Genomic DNA, 22,084 nt, shown 5'->3' with positions numbered 1-22,084 from the left:
TCTCTCTCTCTCTCTCTCTCTCTCTCTCTCTCTCTCTCAAAAATAAATAAACTTAAAAATATATGTAAATAGTTTGGAGTATGTCAGCAGACCCAGATCCTGCCATCATCAATTTCACCTATTGTCCCTCCTATCCAACATGAGTCCATGTACCACCATTTCTAAAGTAAACTTTAGGGGAAAGGGACAGTCCCTAAAGTAAAGACTGTAGCTCTGAGAAACCTGCCCACTCACCTATTTTCATTTAAGGAACTGAAACATAATGTTTGTGAACACCCAGAGAAATGAAATCTTAGTTCATGAAAACTCAAAAAAAGTCATATAACACTCATTTTAAAAATGCCTCTTTAATCTCTATGTTTATATTGTTTAGGACCTATAGTATTATATATGCTAGTTTTGTGTGCATAGCACTGCTTGGAAGTATGACACAGTGTTCTAATTTGGTTTCTGTAACAGTAGTAATATCTGATGTTTCACAAACATGAGATCCAACAATTACTTGCACAGATTTGGAATTAGCATTTTTCAGAACTGGTAATAAAGCCATCATCACCTTCAAGTCATATGATGTTTTTGATATGTCTCAACAGAGGATAGTTAAATTTTAGATTCTTTAAAAAATTTTTTTTTTAATTTTTTTAGAGAGAGTACAGGAGTAGGGGAAAGGGGCAGAGGGAGAACCTCAAGCAGCCTCCACCTTCAGCATGGAGCCCAACGTGGGGCTCAATCCCATCACTCTGGGATCATGGCTTAAGCCGAAATCAAGAGTCAGACTCTCAACCGACTGAGCCACCCAGGCGCCCTGAGGATAGTTAAATTTTAAGGTTGGAAGGAACTTTATAGATCATTTAGTTTAGACCCTCATTTTACCCGTGAAGAAATTGCACAGAAAATTTAAGTAGTTTGTCCATCTTCATGCAGCTAATTAGTTGCTGAGTTGAGACTTGAAACTAGACCTCCAAACTCTTAGTTTGGGTCTTTTCCCCATTGTCACGTCACATTTTCAATTGTGATCTAAAACATAAAGCAATATGGGGTGCCTAGATGTCTCAGTCAGTTGTGTCCGGTTTCAGCTCAGGTCATGATCTCACGGTTTGTGGGTTCGAGCCCCACATCAGACTCTGCGCTCAGAGCCTGGAGCCTGCTTTGGATTGTCTCCCTTTCTCTCTGCCCCTCCCCCACTCACATTCTGTCTGTCTCTCAAAAATAAATAAACATTAATAACATTTTTTTAAACATAAAGCAATATAAAAATATTTGCTAGCTAACTAGCCACCATAATCTCACGAATAAAAATGCTAACATATGGAGTGCTTAGCATTCACAAGGCTTTGTATCTTTTAAGACCCTCATGCTTTTTTTCCCAAGAGTTATCAATTCACCATCTCTGTGAGAAAGTAAAAATAAATCCTTTAACATGTTTTATTAAAGGCATTGACTGTGTCTTTTTCATCGTTTGTTCCCTCTAATGTTTAGGACATTACCCCAGAGTATTGTAGATGCTCAGTAAATATCTAATGAAATATAAATTCTTATACACTGAATCACTTCAGTATTGATATGACTGATAATATATCACCACTGGACATTAAAAACTATTAAAAAAAAAAAAAGAGGCACAAGATTCAGCTCTCTGATTCCAAAGAGATAGGTAAGTAACTATGCCTACAGAGAAGCATAGTGGTGATTATAGTAAGACAAATACAAAATCATGGATTAATATAGTAAAAGCAAGTGGAGTCAACCAGTCAACAAGTTTTAAAATAATATTCAAAGTCCTTTTTGTTAAAATTTTTATTTTAAAATTAGAGCATCAAAAACATACACATACATTTTAAAGAAGTATTGGAGAAAAGAAAAATGACTTGTAATTCTACCTCACTAATACAAATGTCACCAGTGTACATGTATGAGTATGTGTTTATGTGTTCCCTTCCAGAGCATTTTATTTATTTATTTATTTTTATTTTTTTTAAACTTTTTTTAACGTTTATTTATTTTTGAGACAGAGAGAGACAGAGCATGAACAGGGGAGGAGCAGAGAGAGAGGGAGACACAGAATCTGAAACAGGCTCCAGGCTCTGAGCTGTCAGCACAGAGCCCGACGCGGGCTTGAACTCACGTACCGTGAGATCATGACCTGAGCTGAAGTCAGACGCCCAACCGACCAAGCCATCCAGGCGCCCCCCTTCCAGAGCATTTTAATGTTTATTTATTTTTGAGAGAGAGAGAGACAGACAGACAGACAGAGAGAGAGAGAGAGAGAGACAGAGTGTGAGCCAGGGAGGGGCTGAGAGAGAGGGAGATACAGAAACCCAAGCAGTTTCCAGGCCTGGATGCTTAACCAACTGAGCCACCCAGGTGCCCCCAGGGCATTTTATATGCAAACCTTGATATATTTCTTCTGCTATTACTTGATTATGGTAAAGAATTGAAGTAGAGAAAATGATAATTAAAATAACCTTACTCCCACCCCTGTGCAAAAAATATCCAAGAGTAATGGTTTGGAGTATATCCTTACATAACTTTTTTTTAAAGTGACTTCTTTTTTTTTTTTTTAAGTTTATATATTTATTTTGATAGAGAGAGAGAGAGAGAGAGAGAGAGAAAGTGCAAGCACGCACACGCGAGCAGGAGAGGGGCAGAGAGAGAGGGAGAGAATCCCAAGCAGACTCCTTGCTGTCAGCTCAGAGCCCAATGTGGGGCTCAATCCCATGAACTATGAGATCATGACCTGAGCTGAAATCAAGAGTTGGATGCTCAACTGACTGAGCCACCCAGGTATCCCATCCTTACATAACTCTTTTGTTTATTTATATAGCTACAATCATGAATACTATACATAAATAAAATATGGTAGCCTGTTTTTTTTTTTTTTTACTGAATATTATACTATTCATATTTTCCTGTGTTGTTACATACTTTTTATACTAAGCTGTATAAGAAAGGAAGTTAGTTAGAGAAGGAATGTCCTAGGAAACTAGAAATACTGCCAAGGTTTGTAGGTCTTAATGAGGTTAAAAAACAGATTTTGTGTGACCATGGAGTGGGAAAGATGGAAAAATAAGAAATTATGATCTGGAAGTTGTACTTTCTAAGTTATAGCATAAAAAAGGCTTGCTCTATTTGTTATCTAACAACTGAGATTGAAGACAAGCATAACTTTCATCTAATAATCTAATTGTTCTAAATATTTCATCTAATATTTATAGCAAACAATCAAAAACTCTAATGAAGTTCAAAATGTATTTAACCTAATTTTGGATATTCCAGGTGGAACTTTTTCATTTTTATGGATAACATATACACATTTATCTATGTTTAGTTATTATTAGGGGCACCTGAGTGGCTCAGTCAGTTGAGTCTCCAACTTTAGCTCAGGTCATGATCTCAGGGCTCATGAATTCAAACCCCACGTTGGGCTTACTGCTGTCAGCACAGAGCCTGCTTTGGATCCTCTGTCCCCCTCTCTCTCTGTTCCTCCTCTGCTCACGCTCTCTCTCTCAATAGTAAATAAGCATTTTTTAAAAAGTGATAGATCAGTATCATAAATCATAAAATTATACTTTAATACTACTGAGTGTGTTTTGAATGCCTTTTTTGCCTTAAACTTTATATGATTTTGGTTGTATCATTTCTCTAAGTGGTTCTTTTTGGGGTCTGTGTATATGAATGAAAATTAAACTTAATAAATGCTGAATTAATCAATGATTAAGTACTTACTACATGCCAAACACTGTGCTAGGCCCTTGGAATGCAGAGGAAAAACTCTATCTCAGCATCAAAGACCTTACAGCTAATCAGAGTTGAAATAGGAGGGACAGAATACAATAGAGCATGGAGTCTTGTCTCCTACTTTTATCCAGTGCTATATCATACTTTGTCACCTAGTCCTCAATAGGACTGTTTGTGCCCAAAGTATCACAGAATCTACCACAAATACAATTCCTTTATCTTTCAGCTCTAACCCCCTCCTCCACTGTGACTCCAAATTATCATCAGACTGATTATAGTGACAAATGCCATCATGTCTCCTTCACGTCTCCTCTACTGTCCTGGCTTTCCCAGGACAACCTCCTTTAACCAGAACACTTTCCTATTTCTGCAGCCACAAAACAAATTTCACCATATAAATGAACTCATGTTGGAGGAAGTGGAGAGTGAAAATGGCATCTAACTTCATTTTTAGCAATTGAGCTCTAATGAGAACACCCTGATAATTCATGAGAGAAAGCTCACCCTCTCTCAACAACGTGGAAGAGGGATTGGGGGAAGTGCAAGACCAGAGGCAGGTGACTGTTAGTTGTAATAGTTGTAATAATGATGGGGTGAGAAGATTAGTGCTTGATTTGAGGCAGTGGCTTGGGGGAAGGGATGTTTGGGAGATGTAGGTAAAGAGCATTGCCAGTTTTCTGCTTTGAGCAACTCTTCATTGTGGAGCCATTCAATGATCTAAGAACTCCAGGGAAGGGGAATCTCTCTCTTTGTACTACAGTAAATCCAAACATTAAAAGCCCCTCCATCCATCATTCATTCTCCTCTTCTCCCTTATTAACAGAGACTTGATTTTGTTTGGGTAATCTACCCTGCTATAAATGTCACCTTCGTCTTTAACTCAATCTTGATAATCCCATTCTTGAGCCAGAGAGTGGGTTAGGAATCGGCAAATGATTCAATTCTGACTGATACAAGAGGGGGAATTTGCTGGGGAGATTCTGGAATACATTTTTTCATTAATGAAAAGAGGTATCCAGGAATTCACTGGACTTTGCTGTGTCTGTATGTGACAAGTAAACTATAGGAGCCATTTTAAGACCATGAATTAAAAATAAAAGCAAAATGCTAAAGATGTTAGAGCAGAAAGATTTAGAAGGGATCTGATTTTTTTGATGACATGGTTAGTTACTGAGTTGGAATCATCTCACCTCAGATTCCTTGTTTTTGTTTTTGTTTCTTGAGAGACAGAGAGAGAGAGAGAGAGCTCAGGAGAGAGGCAGAGGGTGAGGGAGAGAGAGAATCTTAATCAGGCTCCACACCCAGCATGGAGTCCAACTCAGGACTTGATCTCAAAACCATAAGGTTCAGGACCTGAGCTGAAATCAAGAGTCCAACCCTCAGACTCTTGTATTATAAAATATGAGATAACAAATATTCCCTTATGGTTTAAGTCGGTTGAGTTGAGATTCCTACTTGTAGCCCAGAATGATTTAAGAAATATAGAACCATCCCTAAAAGAGAATTCTAGCTAGGTTTGTAATCACTTGGGAATAAGATCTTTGGGGCTAGATCCTCAATAATCCAACCAATGGCCAAGAGCAGTTCACTACTGGGAAGGTGAACCAACTCTTTGAGGCCTGAGATCTTGGAAAATGGACTCCATTCAAATATGTATCTCTTTAAAGTGGGCATTTAATTCTATCAATATTAAGACACAGTACTTTTATTTTCACTTCCTGTATTATACTTACAGTTACTGTATACATACTGTTGCTTAAGACCACTGGCAGATTCAGAAATAGAACAGATTGCCGGGGCCAGAATGAGGTTTACAACTTTGACAAAACCCTTTGACAAAGAGTACAGGAAATAAAAATCAACCAAACAGGAAGTAAGCAGAGTAGAACAGAACAGCCGGAAATATTTGAACCTGGCACAAAATTTAATCTATGTGCAGGACACATAAGTACCAAGCAAAAATTTAAAGCTGAAATCTTTAATTTGTGGACAGTTTGAGGGGATCATGAAAGAGGGAAGGAAACACAGGAAGTAAAAGGAAGAGAGAAATAATATGTCTCAGCAGAGTAATTATTACATAAATCAAAGAATGTCTTCTGCATAAAGAATGGCAGTTTATAACATTTCCACAAATTCCTTGACTCTTCTCCCATGAAGAGGTGGGTCCTGTGGTCCCTCTCTTTGAATCTGGGCCACCAACCTTAATGATTGGTTGACCAGTAAATTATGGCAGAAATACATTATGTGACTTTCCAGGCTAGGTCATAACAAGTGGAGCAAATTCTACCAGGTTCGTTGGACAGCCATGAGCCACTGTGTAAGAAGCCTAATCACCCTGAGGTCACCATGCTGAGAGGAAGCACAAGCTAACCCATGCAGACAGACCATGTGAAGAGCCCTCCTTACATGGTGAAAGAGAGATGCCCAGGCATCCTACACTCTCCCAATGCCCACTCTTCCAGCTCCTGCAACTATACAAGAAATCCTAGGGCAGAACCACCCAGTGGAGCTCTTCCTGAATTCCTGACCCTCAGAAACCTTGTGAGTTAATAAAATGATTATTGTTTTAAGCCAGTGAGCTTTGGGGTGGCTTGTAATGCAGCAATAGATAACCAGAACAATAGATGAGTTGATTTCAATGCTATGGCTCTTTATTAAATAAGGAGAGAACCCAAGGGCCCATTAGAAGTCATTAGAGCTAATTACCATGACAAGCCAGGTGAAGTGGTGCTTTCCTGTCAAAAGGACCTGTTACCAATAATAAAAGCAAATAATTAGTGAGACCAAGTTATAGTTTTAAAAAATATTGACTCTGAAAGAATTTTGTTTTAATTCATATGAAATGTTTAAAGATTATGCCATATCTCTCAAAGGTAATTTGTATAAGTAATTTTCTTTTCACCACTTTTTATTCCTATTTCAGAGATTCAAATTCCAGTAGTTCCTCTGTATCTGCAGTTATCTGTGGAGGATATGTCCTTAGACCCCCCAATGGAGGCCTGAAACCATGGGTAGTCCTGAATCATATATACACTATGTTCTTTCCTATACATGCATACCTATGATAACATTTAATTTATATAATGGGCACAGTAAGAGTCTAACAAAAATAAAGAATAATGTAATAGAACAAGTACAATATACTGTAATAAAAGTTATGTGAATGTGGTCTCTCAAAACAGCTTAAGTGGGTACTCAACCTTCTTGTGATGACGTGAGATGATAAAATGTCTACGTGATGAGATGAAGTGAAAATTTTGAGGCGTTGTGACTTAGCATTAGGCTACTATTTTTCCTTCTGACCATAGGTCAGAGGGAGGATTATCTGCTTACAGACCAAGGTTGAGCATGGGTAACTGAAACCATGGCAGACAAAACTGCAGATAGAGAGAGAGGGGGGAGAACTACTGTACCAGCAAACTAGGACAGATAGTTAGGCTGATTCCTAACCTGTCAACTCAGCAACTCAAAAAGCTACAAGCTAGGAGGTTTAGTATCCCTATCCACTGTGTTCGTTTCCTGACCTTAGGACGTTTAGTCACAGAACATTTCTGGAAGGGAAAGTCCGGGACATTTTTAGTCTATATAGGACATGTAGCCAGTGGGGCCATATCTGTGGGCTATATTTCAGGATAGGAAAGATTTATGTCAGAGAAGTCAAAGCCTCCTACGGCTCACACTTCTGGTATTAGTTCTTGTTTTAAAGTACCGAAAAAAAAAATGAAATAAAAATTAAGATCAGCCAAAGCAAATGTAGAAAAAAGTAACATGGAACAGAGATATAATGAAACAGGGTGCTGTCGAAAAAAACCACCAGACGCCGAATAGAAGGGAGGCAAGATTTTATTCACAGCCAGGCCAAACCTGATCTCCTAATCTTAAGGAGGAAAGTGCAGAGAATGGCCCTCAAACAAAGGCAGCAGTGAGCTTATATGGATTTTAGCAAGTCAGCATACCGTCATTATTTGGTTAACCAATTACAATTTACAACATTTCATGGTAGCCAATTATATTGTGACACACAGACGTTAATTTTGGCAGGAACCTATCAATTTAAAGGTCTTTGTCCTAAGAGGGTTTAAAATGACCAATCATAGTTAGACACCTGAGATTCTGCAGGGCCCCGAGTACATGACTTTTTACATGTTGGTCTTGCCTAGGCCAGATCTTGGCAGAAGGGGTGGGGAGCGTTTTGCATCCTAATTTATCTATTTAGCAAGCAGGCGAGGTCACAGAAGCGAGATAGGGCCATTAGTAATTTCTGATAAACCTAACAGAGAACTACATAAGCCTTTTATCTCAACTACTCATGAAAGGTGAGTTTAAGCCAAACTTATATACAATTATATATACAATTAGCGTTCTGATATCTTATAAGTTGACCTATTACATATAAAATGACCAGAATAGGCAAATCTGTAGTGACTGAAAGTTGACTAGGTATTCCTTAGGGTTGGAGGCAGAAGGCTAGGGGGACCTGGGGACTGACTGATTGTGGTGATGATTACAAACTCTGAATATACGAAAAGCCTTTGCATTGTTATTTTATTTTATTTTATATTTGTATTTTAGAGAGAGAGCATGCAGGGGAGAGGGGCAGAGGGAGAGAGAGGGAGAGAGAGAGAGACTCTCAAGCAGGCTCCACGTTCAGTGCAGAGCCTGATGCAGGGCTCGATCCCACGAGCCTGGGATCATGACCTGAGCCCAAATCAAGAACTGGATGCTCGACTGACTGAGTCACCCAGGTGCCCCTGCATTGTATACTTTAAATGGGTGAATTATATCTCAACGAAGCTATTATATATATAAAAAAATAACATGAGAAAAAAGTTTATGTAAAATAAAAATATTAAATCAATCCTCTTGATCACAACTAAAATGTTTTTACTGATGCTTAGAAATCCCCTTGGCTAAATGAGAAGATAATGCTGAGATTCTTCTAGGGCAGGGTTTAGCACACTTTTATTCTTTTTCAAACTTTAGCAAACTTTTATTCTTTTTCAAACTTTTTCTGTAAAAGGCCAGACAGAAATTATTTCAGGCTTTGTTTGCAGGCCAAGAGGCAAAATGGTGGATAGTATGTAGCTACTCATATAATGAAAGAGAAAACAGATTCCTGCACATATTAAAATGATGAAATTAAAAATATAATAATGGAGCAGAATTTTTGTGTCATATAGGTCTATCAATGAAAATAATTCTTTTTTGGAGATAACATTTCATTTAACTGAGGTTCAAGGTAATATTCTCTATCATCAAATTGATAACAAATGTTCCGAGAAAAAAAGTTCTTAGTTCTTGGGCCATATAAAAACAGGCAGTGAGCTGGATTTGGCCCATAGGCCATATTTTTGACAATTCCTGCTTTAGAGACCTATATTTCTAAAGTCTGGCTTATTAGTTTCCTAGGGCTTCTGTAACAAAGTACCACAAACTGGGTAGCTTAAAACAACACAAATTTATTATCTCACAGTTCTGGAGGCCAGAAATATGAAATCAATATTGCAGGGCCATGCTCCCTCCAAAGGCTCTGGGGGAGAATACTTCCTTATCTCTTCCAGCATCTGGTAGCCCTAGGTGTTCCTTGGGCAATATCACTCTAATCCCTGCCTCTGTCTTCACGTGGCCATCTTCCCTCTGTATCTGTCTGTATTTCTTCTCCTGTTCTTATAGGGACACCAGTCATACCCTAATTCAGTGTGACCTTATTTAACTAGATACATTTGCAATGACCCTATTTTCAAATAAGATCACATTCACTGGTATTGGGGGTTAGGACTTGGACATATCTTTTTTGGGGGAACACAATTTAACCCACAACAGCAGAGGACTTGACAGAGAGCTCTGGAGGATCCTAGGGTCAAAGGTCTTCCTTGCATTTGTAAAACTGGAGCATGTAGCACTACCCTTCTTGACCACAGCTCCAAACACTTGGACACTATTTTTTTGTTGTTTTAAGGCCCCTAGATACTAGTTAAGTGCTTTCATTAAAAAATATGTCACTTGATGGACACCTAGGTGGCTCTGTTAAGTGTCTAACTCTTGATTTCAGCTCAGGTCATGATCTCACAGTGGCAGGGTCTAGCCCCACATAGAGCTCTCTGCTGAGCATGGAGCCTGCTCAAGATTCTCTCTCTCTCTCTCAAAAGAAAAAAAAAGAAAAGAAAAGAAAAGAAAAAAGAAAAGAAAAGAAAAGAAAAGAAAAGAAAAGAAAAGAAAAAAATGTCACTTGGGATGACTGGCTGGCTCAGTCAGTGAAGCCTGTGACTCCTGATTTCTAGGTCATGAGTTTGAGTCCCATGCTGGACCTAGAGCTTACTTAAAAAAAATAAAGACAAAAAAAAATGTCACTTACTGTCAGCAAAAGGACTAGAATTCATTCTATACTAGAATGAATGTTTCTTAGCTATTTTGAACTTCCTGGAAGCTTCACAATACATCCAAGACTAGAAAGTGGGAAAATTTTTGTCTCTTTAGTGTGTTTATACCTTAAAACCTTTAAAAATAGGTATTATTATGGTCCAGTCAAGAGTTAATGGTGTCTTATACCAAGGTTGTAGCAAATGGAAAGAGGATCTTCAGTATTTGAAAGTTTGTGCATTTAAGGGTGAAGAAGGTGTCAAGAATGACTTTCTGGTTTCCAGCAACTGGGAAGAGAGTAGAATGAAATAAGGAACATTGGAATTTTGGGGTAGAAAGATGTAGATCTTGAGTTTGTCATGGATATGTTTGTTCTGAGCAGCTTGCTAAACAATACAGTTTTCTATATGGAGCTGAAACTGGAGATATAATTTGAGAGTGGTTGTTGGGATTTAAGGGGACCCATGAATAATGCTCCCTATCTTATGAGTTCAGAGCAACAGACAAAATCCCAGCTTTTTAATTGGTTAAATTGTATTGTACAATACAGCTTTGATCAGTAGACAAAACAAGGCTTAAAAAAATTTTTTTTTTACATTTCTTTATTTAGAGACAGAGCACAAGTGGGGGAAGGGCAGAGAGAGAATGAGACACAGAATCCAAAGCAGGCTCCAGGCCCCAAGCTTTCAGCACAGACAGAGCCCAATGTGGAGCTCGAACCCACAAACAGTGAGATCATGACCTGAGCCGAAGTAGGATGCCCAACTGACTGAGCCACCCAGGAGCCCCAAAACTGGGCTTTTTAATATCCTCCCCCTGAATTTAACCTATTGGCTTCCAACAGCAAACCTCCATATTGCAGAAACAGAGCCTGGCCTAACAAGATTGTGTCATGTGAGAAAAAGGACTGTGTTCCTGCTGCAGGGGCGACAGATCTATACAGAAAGAGAGAAAGAGAGAAGAGGAGAGACACCCAAGCTGTGTGTGAGTCACTCCTCCTGGGGGAAGGACTGAGTATTTCAGCAGGAAACAAATGGTATATTCAAAGAGGTAATTGAGGGGAATATAGCAAAGGGATTATTAACTGAGGCGTGGGCAAGATTAATGGAACCAACAAGGGATGTAGAAACATCCAGGAACTACGTACAGGGAAATTCTAGTGGGGATCAGGGAAGGGAGCTCTTACCAGAACTCAGCAAGAGCTCTAGCTAAGGAAGAGATGCCGTCCAACAGGAATGTGGCTGAGGAAAGGAGCCAGTGCCAAAACTGGCTCTGACTGCCCCGGGGTGAGGTTAGGCTGTGGGGGAAGATAAATATCCTGCCTACTTGCTCTTCTCACCGTCTGAACTCTGTCCCATTGACCCACAGGAAACTAGTGGACTATAATGACCGGGGAATGCAATGTGTAGCAGTCAGCCTGCCCAGGCACAGAGGGCAGAAAAAGGTGGGGAATGGGCAATCAGAAAATAACCAGCATGGGGGCTCCTGGGTGGCTCAGTTGGTTAAGCATCTGAGTTCGGCTCAGGTCATGATCTCATGGGTCATTGAGTTTGAGCCCCGCATCGGGGTCCGGGCTCTCTGGGATTCTCTCTCTCTCCTGCTCTCTCTTTCTCTGCCTGCCTTAAAATAAATAAGTAAACTTAAAAACATAACCAGCATGTTGTTAGTAAGGGCTAGAGAGAGGGCAAGAGGTGTCACTGTACAGTTCAGTCCTGGCAGTGAACTTCCCTGAGGTGAGGATTAGAAACCTGTTGTTCTGCTCCCACCTTTAGGAGGCTAACCTCTATACATGCACCCTACCATCCACTGCTCCTTTGGGTCCCTCCTTCAACCATTGCTGGGTAGTTTAGGCTTTACTCCAAGAAGGCTCTGAAATGGAAGCAGAACAGTTCTTTAAATGCCCACTGCACCTAGCGTGAAAAGAAAATGACTATCCTCATTTTTCACCTAGGGTGAAAAGAAAATTCCTATCTCATATTTGCTCAGCTGTTTTGTCCAACAGGTTTACCAGCAGATATGCAATGGGATCAAATGACAATATAAATATATGACAATGCGATGTTTGACAGTGATGCAATACCAATGAAATGGAAATGTCCCAAATAACCTTTTTCCATTACATTGTTTCAGTACTAAGATGTGAAACATTTTTTTTTCACATTTTAACCTCTTTAAAATTGGGAGTCATATTATAGTCTCATCCACCAGGCAGCTGTTATGATGGTGGTGTCATCACCTGCCATATGCATCAAACCTGGCAGAATGGATATCAGCAACTTAGAAGAAAACCCGGCAGATAGAGCAGAGCACTGTTATAAAATGCTCCATCACCAGTGCTCTTGATGGCACAGAGAGTGACACCATCAGATATTACATGGGCCACTCTGATTTTAAAAGTGGCTCAGCCGTAGAGACAGAAGGTAAATTAGTGGTTGCAGGGGTAGGAGTGTGGGGAGAGTGGACTGGAGAATGACTGCTTATGGGCACAGGGTTTCCTTTTGGGGTGATAGAAATGTTCTGGCATAGGTAATGGTGACAGTGGACAACTTTGTGAATACACAAAAGACCATTGAATTGTATACTTTAAAACGGTGAATTTTGTGGTATGTGAATGATATCTCAATTTTTTAAAAAAGTGACTCAACATATTGGGGGAAGCTAGGTAATGGATATACTACTTTTGTGCTATGTTTGCAAGTTATTCTGCATCCAAAGTTATTTCACAATAAAAAGCTTGAAGGGGCACCTGCGTGGCTCATTCGGTTAAGTGTCTGACTTCAGATCAGGTCATGATCTCACTGCTCATCAGTTTGAGCCCCGCGTTGGGCTCTGTGCTGCCAGCTCAGAGCCTGGAGCCTGCCTGGATTCTGTGTTTCCCTCTCTCTCTCTGCTCCTCCCCTACTTGCACTCTGTCTCTCTCTCTCTCTCTCTCAAAAATAAATAAACATTAAAAAAATTTTTTAAAGCTTGAAAAAATTTGTAGGGGGGAATACTGTATAAAATGGAGGTCTTATTTAAAAAATCTGTATGCCTGGGTGTCTGGGTGCCTGGGTGGCTCAGTCAGTTAAGCATATGACTCTTGATTTAGGCCCAGGTTATGATCCCAGGGTCATGGGATTGAGCTCCATGTTGAGCCACACATGGGCAGCTCAGAGCCTGCTTGAGATTCTCTCCCTCTCTCTTAGCCGCTCCCCTGTACTCATTTGCAAGTGTGTGTTCTCTCTCTCTTTCTCTCTTTCAAAATAAATAAACTTTAAAAAGAAATTTAAAATTTTTTAAAATGAAAAAAAATCTGTATGCAGAGTATGTTATAGACTTGTGTGAACCCTTAAGAAAAAAGTGAAAAGATATTCAATAAAAGCTCTTTTCCAACTCTGAAAACAAACATGATTCAGAATATTTGGATTCTGAATATAAAGAGCTTCTAAGAATACTTTAAGTTATTTTGCTCATATTTTCCTTTTTATGTATGCACAAGAACAACATATGGTAAAAATCTATGTCTAAGTCAGTCTAAAAGAGCTTGTTAAGTAAGTATAAAATCAACATTTTAAGTGACAAGTGTTGTGTTAAAGTTTAAATTGGCAGTTTCTCCCCCTTTCTTGGTGGTATTTCGATGTTATGAAATATAGTGTTCCGTTCCCAAAGAGGAATAAAAGCTCCCAAACCAAATCTCCTTGCTCTTGTAAGATAAAGAGCAGATATGGAAGTACACAGCTATCTGGTACACAGACTCGTTCTGGTCAGCCTCAGCCCAGGGGCTTCACTCAGTGCCTGGGAAGTGAGGGGTCCCTCCATGGCTGCATCCAAAGTCTCTTACATATTCCACTTTTGGAGTCCAAAGGGTTACAGGACATAGAAGGCTCCCCCAGCACCAGCCCCACCCACATGTGAGAAACTTAGAAAACGTGAGCAAATCTGCCCGGCCCTGTAGCATTTAGACCAGCTGTGTCAGCCCTGATTCTGGGTTGTGAGCTGTAGAAACTGACTCTGCCTGATGTAAGTAGAGAAGGAATTGATTGACAGTTCTTTGGAAAGGTGGGGAAATTGCAGGGAAGTCTGGAAAACCTGGCTTTGAGTAGTGTGACCTGTGAAATGTCCCCATGAAGGCACTGTTGACGGGAGCAGAGCTTTGCACCCACTTTCATGGGGAGTTCTCTGCCAGGCCCACATCTGTACGTCACTGACTTCGGATTCAAAGTTCTGGGCCTTGGTCACATGGCCGCACCCTTGCCATGTGGCTGTAGGGAAGCTGGGAAATTGTGTAAATGGCATTTTCTGCTTCTATAAAAGGAGATAGACTCTGCCTCCCATCAAGACTCTTAGGGAGGGGGGAGAGGTCAGCGGATGATGGGCAGCCAAAATCATGATGAATATCTACTTCAATCAAAATAAAGTTCTTTTTTTTTTTAAGTTTATTTATTTATTTTGAGAGAGAGAGAAAGCATGAGTAGGGGAGGGACAGAGAGAGGGAAAGAGAGAGAGAATCCCAAGCAGGCTCTGCACTGTCAGTATAGAGCCTGATGTCGGGCTCGAACTCATGAACTACAGGGCCATGTCCAGGGCTGAAGTCGGATGCTTAACCGACCAAACCACCCAGGTGCCCCAAAATCAAGTTCTTAGAATCCCAGAACAGACACATAGTACTGGCACCAGCTGAAAGCCCTGACAGAGTATAGCAATATCTGAGGGAAGAAAGGAAAACTGAGAAAACATGAAAGAGTGAAATAAAATCTTGCCGATATCAGGCTTATCTTGCATGCGTCTCAGTCTATATGGGAGTTTTCTATAGTTCTTGACCTGTGGACTTCTTTAGTGTTGGGAGAAGTCTTTCATCAAGAGGTTAATTATGGCCTGGGTTTACCATATCATATCTAGAAATTGTAACCTTTTCACCCCCTTGAAAAATTTAGTAATTTTTAATGATGCTCCAAAATTTACTAGAGGCTCCTTTCTTCCCCATTCTGTATATTTTAAAATCCCTAATTCTATTTCCCCTTGTCTCTGTCAAACCAAGGACACAGCCACATTTCTTCTTATGAGCAATCATTGCAATGGTATACTGATAAGCAGGTTCTCTGGAGGGAAGAAGAAAGAAAGAGATCCTGATTTATCGCTTTTGCCAATTTCCTCGGTGTAAGTACTCCTACCATGGAAGATTTCAAGCTACCAAAGCTGTGCCTTGCAAAATCCCTGAATATTTAGCAGCTTTCCTGAGCCCCTAAAAGCCGCTGCCTCTTTCCTGGAATGTCTCTACTACCTGCCTCCTGAAGCAGTTTTCCTACTTATTTAATCTGGACAATCATTCATAGTGGATTTCTCAACCAGAGCTGCTGTTGAATATATGTTCCATGAGGGCAGAGGTCTTTGTTCAAGCTGTCTTCCTAGAACCTAGGACATACCTGGCACATGGAGGGTCTCAGCACATATTTGTGGTGATGGTTCTGAGGATCTTCTCTGAGGCTGGTGAGGACAACCCCCTCCGCCATGTGCTAGTCCACAGAGCATTGCCTTTCTCTCAGGTATTAAAGCTGTGTCAAAGGCAGCAGAGACTGTCCTGTCTTTTTCTGCGAAGTGCGACACATCTCTCATTTATCCATTTGCCTCTGTCATTCCACTTCTCTTTTTAGGAAGACTCAGCCATGTTTTTAACATTTTAACTTGCTTCTTAAGTTGATCATTTCCTTCCTTATCATGTCAGCCAAGCACTGTATTGATTAGTGTTTTCCTCTTTCTTTCCCTTTGCTTTTGAATCAAGACATTTGTTTTCCTGATACATTCCTTAGATTCTGTCTTGTGGGGTCCACCACAGTGAACAATTTGAAGTTATGAGGTTTTGAGTCTGCCAGAAACATGGCTGATGATACTGGTCTTGTCCTCCTTTATTTATTCTTCGTGGGTGGGTGTTCTTTCATGGCTGTCGATACTAGCCTAGACGGGTATCTAACCTAGGCTGGGACTCTATCTACCACTGCCCTGGCTGGTTTGCATGCAGTTCATTTCATCTTCCTGTGCCTTTCCTGAAAGCCCTCCTCCAGAAGTTCCCGGGTATGTTCCCTCAAGGCACATGCCACGTCTGAATTGTCTCCTATAATAATTGAGCCACTGGAAAGCTCACTGGTAATGCTAGAAGCATTCTGGGCCCATCTTCCCAGACCTCTCCCCTCAAATCTGGCCACAGTTGCATGACTACCTATCATAACTGTGGCAATCTTTAAAAGGTGATTCCCCAATTAAACTTATTGTTGACTCCTTATCTGACCTTTTAAGAGGGCACTTCTCAAGAGCTTCCTGGAACTGTACTCCCTGGTTGGGGGTGGCAGGGTCTAGATTATTCCAGTCTGTTCTCTGAAATTTTACCTCCTTCTATTAGAAGTTTTTGGATCCTATTTAGTCAACTTTTCTGGTCTAGTAATAACCTAAACAAAAAGGTTTCTAACACCTTCCTTGAGAGTTGTTAGGTCCAGGCATATCTTATTTCACCTTTCTTTTTTTTTTTCTTTTATGGTTTATTTTATTTTTGAGAGAGAGAGAGAGAGAGAGAGAGGAGAGAGAGCATGCATACAAGTGGGGGAGGGGCAGAGAGAGGGAGACAGAGGATCAGAAGCAGGCTCTGTGCTGACAGCAGAGAACCTGACACAGGGCTCAGGCCCACAAACCTAGAGATCATGGCCTGAGCCAAAATCGGATGCTCTACTGACAGAGCCACCCAGGTGCCCCTTATTTCACCTTTCATATTGGACTAGCCTGACCTCCATGATCAAAATGTGTCTCTTAAGGAAATCCTTCTCTCTGCATGACAGTGGTGGTAAGGTACAGTGCTGGATGATCAGAATAGACACTGCCTGCAAACAACCCGGGTGTGTCTCTGGCTGAACTTCAGTCTTCCCCTGCTGACCACCCCCTCCATTATCATCCTGGCTCCTTTATTTATCTTTCTCTCTCCAACTGCTCTGATTCTGGCTTCAAGATCAAAATTTTGTTAAAGAAAAAATTATTCATACCTCATGTTAGAGACTGAATGGTAAGGCAGACTTTATTTAGGTGTAGGGACCACTGCAACGGGGTTTTGCAGTAGGGGAGAGAGATTGGGCTCTATTCAGAATATAGTTTAGGCAAGTGGGAATTTATAGCCAAGGGGCAGGGAGGGGGGTGGTCAGTGGATGGGAAATTACTAAGAGGAAACATCAGGGACAAGGGGGTTCTGGCTGAACCCAGCTCATAGGATTTTTGCTGAAGGCAGGCCAGGGTGACCAGATATCACCTGTGGGCCGAGGAGGATGAGGAACCTGATCAGATATTGAGGTTGGGGTGGGGGTGGTCTGGTTAAACTCACTTAGCAGGATTCTGGTTACAATTGGACAATGTAGAGATGAACATGGAAGCCCGGAAATCAGGGCCCAGTTGAGAAAAGAGTTCAGAGGAGACTTACTAGAGTTTGGTTAATGAAAGGATCTTTGTTAGTTTCTAAACCAATCCAGCTCCTCCTTGATTCCTACAGACAGCATGTTCCTGGTACAGGCCTTTTATTATTCTTTCTGAGACTAAAAAATAATATTTTTATTAATGCCCCAAAAGATGGCCTGCTACCCATCAAATAAGGCCCTTATTTGAATCTCTGATGAAAGCCATGGCCAGGCTTAGGTAACAAATCTAGAGGACTTTGATCCACGTGGTGGGGTTTGAGGGTAATTCTAGAAGTCTGTAGGTAAGCCACAAGGAACCAGGAGGTTAAATCAACCACAGTTCACTCTTTGGCCCTAAAACTGGGTTCAGTTCAACAGACTAAGAGGAAGAGAATTTGAGGTAGTTGACTTAATGCACCTAAAGCTAGAACGACATAACTAGTACATTCTAACCCTGTGTTCTCAAGTCGTTCTCAGACCAGCCGCATTAGCACCACCTGAGAACTTGTTAGAAATGCTAATTCAAAGGCCTTGACCCAGACCTACTGGGGGCAGGAGCCCAGGAAACTACTTAAACAAGCTCACTAAGATGAGTCAAGAACCACAGTTCTCTCCCAAGTGGCACTTAGCTCCATTTACAGGAAGTTGCATGTGAAACAGCTTCCTTTAGGCTGTTCCTGCCTGAGAAATATGTTAGGAGCAGCAAGAAATTTTCCCAACCACTAATGCCTAAAGAATTTTTTCCACTGGAGCTCTGTATATTTTAAGTGACAGAGAGATTCATCTAATCCCCATGTTGGGTGCACCTGCTTAGGTTTGTAAGTTGCAAAAGCTTGCTCGGCCTGTGTGCACCGAGGTTGCAAAGGCCTGGGTTTGCTGAAGCTCTGTGACACCAGTCTCATTAAACTGCTGTGTCTTCAAGCAATCAAGGGCCAAGAAGCCCTGTGCTTACAAAGTACTGACACCTCCTATCCCAGCCACACCCACAGCATCTAACTCTCTGAGTATATCTTATGTCTCCAAAGCCTCATCTTTGTGCCTGTTCCTCAAGCTTTCCTGGTTTGTGGGCCATATATGGGGCTTGGGGGTGAGGAGGAAACAAATCTAATCCCCTTTATCTGAGTTCAGAACCAACTGAGAAATAGGATCAGACAACCACTAGGGATCAATAGACGGCTTTTATTGCTGATAAAGTCGAACTGGAAAATGTAGCTAGGAATCTGCAGCCATCTCTGGGCTTCCTCATATCTTCACCTTGAATCGAACCTCCCCACCCCAGTTGCTAGCCTCCTGGTCTGCTGGGGAGATTGCCAGACCCAATCGTGTTGTCACCAGAGTTAGTGCAGCCTTTCCCCAACCTTCCCAATCAGCTCTATTACTTGGTCTTTGGAGGAGAGTGGTAAGTTGTGGGTTGACGGCCAGGACAGGTGTTCCAGTACTATTCCCTCCTGGGGTGAATGGGATGATGAAGGAATAAGGTTTTCCCTGGCTGTAGAAATAATATTTGAGGTCACTGGCACAAAGGAAAGAGCCTAGAATGGGAAGAGGGGATGGTCAGGACTGAGGCTTGAGGAAGGCTCACTTTTAAACATGGTTTCAAGGAGGAAGCCCCAGCCAGATAGAGGAGGAGGACCAAGAGCATGTGGTGCCACAGGGGCCAGGGGAAGATCATTTTAAGGAGCGAGTGATCAGCAGGGTCAAACTTTCCTGAGAGGGCCTGTAAAATGAGAACAAAAACTGTCCCCTAGATTTAGCCATATGGTGACCTTATTGAAGGGTGGGAAGGGGAACCAAGCTTTGGGGTAGTCTTTGGAGGGTTTTGAGGGGGAGGCTTTTTCAAGAGGGACAAAGCTTGTTTGAAAGCTGATGGGAAATGACAGCCTTCTGAGCTTGTGGTTGGGGCAAATAGCTGGTACCCTGTTCTCTAGGCCAGGTACCTTGGGTGGAGTGTTCCATCTGTCTACATGGGGTACCTTTTCCTAATTCACACGAAGATGCAGTGTGAGCTAACAGTAGCCCTGGATGGGAGGATGCTGGTACACAAGAGATGGCATAAAGGATAGTAGGTCACATAGTCACCTGCATAGCTAGGACTAGATGCTGAAGGCTTCTGGCTCCAAGTGCACAGAGAGCTCCCAATCCCCCAGGGCAGAAACAAGAAAGTCTCTTCTTCACTTCAAGAGTTTACCTGTATTTATGCACCTGGATGGCTCAGTCAGTTAAGCATCTGACTTTGGCTTAGGTCATCATCTCATTGCTCTCGAGTTCAAGTCCTGCATCAGGCTCTGTGCTGACAGCTCAGAGCGTGGAGCCTGCTTCAGATACTATGTCTGGCCCTCCCATGCTCATTCTCTGTGTCTCTCTGTCTCTCAGTAATCAATAAATGTTTAAAAAATTACCAAAAAAAAAAGAGTTTGCCTATATTTTTGGCAATCCTTGATTGTTTTAGCACAAGTTGACCAAGTATTTATTTATTTATTTATCTGGGGGGAGGGATGCAATTTTTTTTTCATTTGACCTTTTTTTTTTCATTTGACCATTTTTTTTTTTTTTTTTTCATTTAAATCCTGATCTGGTAAGAATGATCAGGATCCAATGGTCCTTAGTGACAACCCCTTAGTCCCCGAGAGATCCACACTTTAGATTAATGGTGAGGGGCCTACAAAGGTAACAGACTAGCCTCTGCTTCTCAGGATTGGAGAGTGCTCCCTGGACCAGTTGGTGGTCTCTCCCTACCTTCTACCCCTAGTCTCAGAGCCCATATTCTTTAAGAGCTGGTCTTTAGATGTAATTTTTATAACCATGCACTTAACCCCTTTTTATAATGTCTTACTTTTTCAATTAAATTATTTCTAACTTTGACATAACAGAAATATTACCATCAGAGACTTCTTAATGATAAGCTTCCCTCTGCTAGTTCCACATTCTTCTAGTCTCCTAAACCATTTATCATATGCCCACATATCAGGAAAATAAAATAAGTACACTTGGGAGAGAGAATTTGGCAATTTTGCTAAGATCTCATGGGTCTCTTAGTATTTGTTTTCCTTCTTAACGTGTGTTTCCTGTAATATAAATAAAATTCCATAAATAAAAACATATTACTACAAAGGTATGTTTAGTTTACATTAAAATTTAAATCTCTTATTGAAGGAAAATAATTAGGATTGATGCTAAAAGTTTATTATTTTTTAATTAAAAATTTTTTTTTAAGTTTATTTATTTTCAGAGAGACAGAGACAGAGACAGTGTGAGTGGGGAAGGTGTAGAGAGGGTGAGAGAGAGAGAATTCCTAGCAGACTCCAAGCGCCGAACTCACAAACCATGAGATCATGACCTGAGCTGAAATCAAGAGTCAGACGCTTAACTGACTGAGCCATCCAGGCACCCTAAAAGTTTATTTTAAATTGGCCTCTGGATAATTTAAATATGTAAGTCATTTCTCTCTCTCTGTCTCTCTCTCTCTCTGTCTCTGTCTGTCTCTCTCTCACACACACACACAGCAATCCTATTAAACAGCCAGATTTTATTTTATTTATTTTATTTTATTTTTTTTAACGTTTATTTATTTTTGAGACAGAGAGACAGAGCATGAATGGGGGAGGGGCAGAGAGAGAGGGAGACACAGAATCGGAAGCAGGCTCCAGGCTCTGAGCCATCAGCCCAGAGCCGGACACGGGGCTCAAATTCACGGACTGCGAGATCGTGACCTGAGCTGAAGTCGGACACTTAACCGACTGAGCCACCCAGGCGCCCCTAAACAGCCAGATTTTAAAAGTCTAACTTTGTATACTGTAATTGGGAGTCAATTAGACAACACTTTTAAGTTAATGAAAATCTACCCGTACATATTTTTGGTGTTCAAAGGTAAGTGGAATGACAATAGAAAGAATAGGAAATGTTTAAATGGAAGAGATAACTGGAATATGCAAGATAAAAATGATCAAAATTACTGTGCATGAGTAGGGGATGGACTAAACAGGTAAGGGGCATTAAGGAATCTATTCCTAAAATCATTGTTGCATCATATGCTAACTAACTTGGATATAAATTAAAAAAATAAATAAATTATTAATAAAATTTTAAAAAGTTACTGTGCATGGAGTAGCCAGAAACTTAAAAATGGACTGTTTCCCAAGAATAAGTAAGTACAGAAACATTGCTCTATCTACTGTATAAAATATACCAAACTCTTTTTTAGCAGATAAAATATTACATTGGATGTAATAGACTTCAAAACAGCATGAGAACAATAAAACTGCCTGGACTTATTTGCAGATGAAGATAATTCTAATGAGATTTTGGCCTCTCCTTTGGGATCCAAGGTGGAGTCTTAGCAAATCCATTCCAGGGTCAACAGGGTCTTGTGGCAGTTTTAATGTGGTTCTATTCTTCTGAGGTCTAGGAGAGAGCTGACTAGGTCTAGGGACACGGAAGATACATGATCACTTCAAAGAGACATAATGGGTCCATGCAGAGGAATGATCTCTTGGTTCAGGCATGGCTGGACACAAGGCTATTGCACCCAAAGATAGAGAGGAACCAGGATGGCCCCCTCTACATACAAAATACTTGTTAAT

The sequence above is a fragment of the Prionailurus bengalensis genome, chromosome A3, assembly GCF_016509475.1.
Source record: "Prionailurus bengalensis isolate Pbe53 chromosome A3, Fcat_Pben_1.1_paternal_pri, whole genome shotgun sequence".
NCBI classification, from domain to species: Eukaryota; Metazoa; Chordata; class Mammalia; order Carnivora; family Felidae; genus Prionailurus; species Prionailurus bengalensis.
The sequence above is the reverse complement of the archived record's forward strand: the minus strand, read 5'-3'. Positions refer to the sequence as shown.